Source organism: Etheostoma spectabile, unplaced genomic scaffold, assembly GCF_008692095.1.
Source record: "Etheostoma spectabile isolate EspeVRDwgs_2016 unplaced genomic scaffold, UIUC_Espe_1.0 scaffold00006856, whole genome shotgun sequence".
NCBI lineage: Eukaryota > Metazoa > Chordata > Actinopteri > Perciformes > Percidae > Etheostoma > Etheostoma spectabile.
In genome coordinates this window covers 79,162-83,395 of record NW_022603430.1, presented here as the reverse complement: position 1 = coordinate 83,395, position 4,234 = coordinate 79,162, and positions in this window count along the sequence as shown.

The window sequence follows — 4,234 nt, the reverse complement described above, 5'->3', positions numbered from 1 at the left end:
GCAGTAATCCAACCTAGAAGTAACAAAGCATGGACTAGTTTTCTGCATCATTTTTAGCAGGATATTCCTGATTTTGGCAATATTACGTAGGTGAAAAAAGGCGATCCTTGAAATTTGCTTTAAATGGGAATTAAAGGACATGTCCTGATCAAAGATAACCCCAAGATTCTCACTGTGGGTGCTGGAGGCCAGGGGTGGGGGGTTGGTGCTGGGAGGCCAGGGTGGTGCTGGAGGCCAGGGTGGTGCTGGAGGCCAGGGTGGTGCTGGAGGCCAGGGTGGTGCTGGAGGCCAGGGTGGTGCTGGAGGCCAGGGTGATGCCATCCAGAGTAACTATATCTTTGGATAATGCGTCACGGAGGTGCTTGGGTTCGAGAGCAATAACTTCAGTTTTATCTGAGTTTAACATTAGAAATTACAGGTCATCCAGGTTTAATATCTTGAAGGCACGTTTGAAGTTTAGCTAACTGATTAGTTTCATCCGGCTGATGATAGATATAACTGAGTATCATCTGCATAACAATGAAAGTTTATGGAGTGTTTCTGATAATACTGCCTAAAGGAAGAATATATAAAGTGAACAGGATTGGACCGAGCACAGATCCTTGTGGGACTCCATGACTAACGTTGGCGTGCACAGAGGATTCATCGTTAACATTAACAAACTGAGATCGATCTGATAATAAGACTTAAACCAGCTTAGAGCAGTCCCTTAATGCCAATTAAATGTTCCAATCTCTGTAATAAGATATGATGGTCAATGGTATCAAATGCAGCGCTAAGATCTAATAACACAAGTACAGAGATAAGTCCTTCGTCTGATGCAATTAGGAGGTCATTAGTAATTTTCACAAGTGCTGTCTCTGTGCTATGATGAACTCTAAATCTGACTGAAAATCCTCAAATAAGCTGTTGCTATGCAGAAAGCGCACAGCTGTTTGGCGACTGCTTTCTCAAGAATCTTAGAGAGAAATGGAAGGTTGGATATAGGTCTATAGTTGGCTAAAACATCTGGATCAAGGTTAGATATAGGTCTATAGTTGGCTAAAACCATCTGGATCAAGGTTGGATATAGGTCTATAGTTGGCTAAAACATCTGGATCAAGGTTTGGCTTTTTCAGAAGAGTTTTAATTACAGCTACTTAAAGTTCTGTGGTACATAGCCTGTTAATAAAGACAAATGGTTATATTCAGTAGTGAAGTGTTGACTAATGGTAAAACTTCTTTAAGTAGCCTAGTCGGGATGGGGTCTAAGAGGCAGGTTGATGGTTTAGATGAAAATAATTGACTTAATTGATAAAGATCAAGTGAAGGAAAGCAGTCTAAACATGTATCTGGTTTTACAGCTGTTTCTAACGTTCCTGAGTTTAGAGATAAGCCAGTTAAAGACAGGTCTGGGTGAATTTTGCTTCTTCATAGTTATAATTTTATCATTGAAGAACCTCATAAAGTCGTTACTACTAAGAGCTCTGGGAATACTTGGCTCAGTAGAGCTGTGACCTTCTGTTAGCCTGGCTACAGTGCTGAAAAGAAAACCTGGGGTTGTTCCTATTTTCCTCTATCAATGACGAGTAGTACGCTGCTCTGGCATTACGGAGGCCTTCCTATACGTTTTAAGACTATCTTGCCAGATTAACGAGAATTTTCCAGTTTGGTGGAGCGCCAGATCTTCTCAAGTTTCCGCGATATTTGCTTTAATTTGCGAGTTCCAGTGTTATAACCATGGAGCTAACCGTCTTTGTTTTATTATCTTCTTTTTTAGAGGGGCAACAGAGTCTAGAGTCATTCGTAGCGAGCCTGCTGCACTATCAACAAAATGATGGATTGGGAGGGACTAATAGCATAGGAGTCCTCCGTTACTTTGGGACTTGGTAATGAATTAATGCTAACGAATCGTATCCTTAAATTTAGCTACAGCACTATCAGATAGACATCTTGTATGGAGGTTTTGCCTAACGGCGTGTAGTTCAGCAGTATAAACTCAAAAGTTATCAAACAGTGGTCAGATAGGAAGGGATTCTGTGGGAACACTATTAAATGTTCAATTTCAACACCATATACCAAACAAGATCGAGGGTGTGGTTAAAACGGTGAGTCGGTTTTATGTACTTTTGAGAGAAGCCATAGAATCTAATAGAGAGATAAACGCAGTACTAAGACTATAATAGAATCTAATAGAGAGATAAACGCAGTACTAAGGCTATAATAGAATCTAATAGAGAGATAACGCAGTACTAAGACTATAATAGAATCTAATAGAGAGATAAACGCAGTGCTAAGGCTATATAGAATCTAATAGAGAGATAAACGCAGTACTAAGGCTATAATAGAATCTAATAGAGAGATAAACGCAGTACTAAGGCTATAATAGAATCTAATAGAGAGATAAACGCAGTACTAAGACTATAATAGAATCTAATAGAGAGATAAACACAGTACTAAGGCTATAATAGAATCTAATAGAGAGATAAACGCAGTACTAAGGCTATAATAGAATCTAATAGAGAGATGAACGCAGTACTAAGACTATAATAGAATCTAATAGAGAGATAAACACAGTACTAAGGCTATAATAGAATCTAATAGAGAGATAAACGCAGTACTAAGACTATAATAGAATCTAATAGAGAGATAAACGCAGTGCTAAGGCTATCATTCTCAACGTCCACATGAATATTAAAATCCCCTACAATAAGAACTTTGTCCGTTTTTAGCACTAAGTTCGATAGAAACTCTGCAAATTCGGATAAAAATTCAGAGTATGGACCAGGTGCTCGGTACACTATAACAAATAGAACTGGTTGCATTGATTTCCAACTTGGGTGTGAAAGACTAAGAACAAGACTTTCAAATGAGTTATAATTTAGTTTAGGTTTAGAGCTGATTAGTAGACTAGAATCCAAGATGGCTGCAACTCCACCTCCTCGGCCTGCGCCTCGAGGAATGTGAGTATTAATATGACTGGGGGGGGTGGATTCATTTAGACTAACATATTCTCCATCACCCAGCCAGGTTTCAGTAAGACAAAATAAATCAATATTAGAATCTGATATCAATTCATTTACTAGTACCCCTTTAGAAGAGAGAGATCGATGTTTAAGAGTCCACATTTAATTCTCCTATTCTTTTGAACTATTGCACAGTGGCTCACTGGGATCACAGAGTTAACTCTTTCTCACTTTCCTCTTCCAAATAAAATGTCAGTCAAGTCCATCAAATCATTTATTACTCTAGTTTTTAATTCATATGCATTTCCAATATTCCATTTTCATCAGTTCATTTTTGTCAAAAAGTCCCAGAAGTATACATTTCAATTCATCAGTAACTGTTAACATCTGAATATGAACCAAACCTCCCCCCCCCCCCAGCCCCCCCCCCCCAGTCCTGCAGGGCTGCCCAGGTGGCTGCTGATCCAGTAAACCAGGTTCACAGATCAGCCGGGACATCAGAGATTACAGAGCTTCAAATAACTGCATATTTATAGCATCTAATGTTATAAATATTATAACATATTCTTCTTCATGTTGCCTAAAAACTATTATTTTATATTTGCCAACAGATAGATGTTGATGCTTTGGGCCACATTGTCATCAAAAGTTAATACTAATAAAGCCCCTTTGAATTGGAGAGACAGAGTGTTGATAGGATGGGGACGTTGGACATGGGTCTGAGATTGGACATGGTGTCTGGGTTTGGACCAGGTTTCTTGATTGTAGTCATGAGCAGGGCGATGGATGGTAGACAGGTCCCAATGAAAGCTGATGGGAGGGGGAGGAGGCTCAGAGAGAAGGGAGAGTGACGGGGGGGGGGGTTTAAGGAGCAAGGGAGGGGGTCAAGTTGTTGTAGATGGAGTTAATTTTGGATCAAGCATTGAATTTGTTGACTGTGAAGTTGGAGAATATTTTCAGGGGGTTAAGAAGTCTGTTTATCGTAGAGAGAAGAGTCTCGGGGGGGGGGGGGGGGTTGGAGCTGTGAGTGTAGTAGGACTGGGCCATGTTCAGGGGGTTGTGTGTTGGTGAAGGTGGTCTGATAAGACTGGAGGGATCTGCCTGTCTGGCCTCCTGTTCTAGTCAGTCTGCCCCCCCTCTGAGGAGGTGGTGTAGGTGAAGGGCTCCATCTGGTGGACTGATAACACAACTACATCTCATCTCTGCTTTCTCTGCCTCATCGTGTTACCATGGTTACAGCTGCTCAACATCTCTGTCCGTGTGTGTGTGTGTGTGTGTGTCTGTGTGTG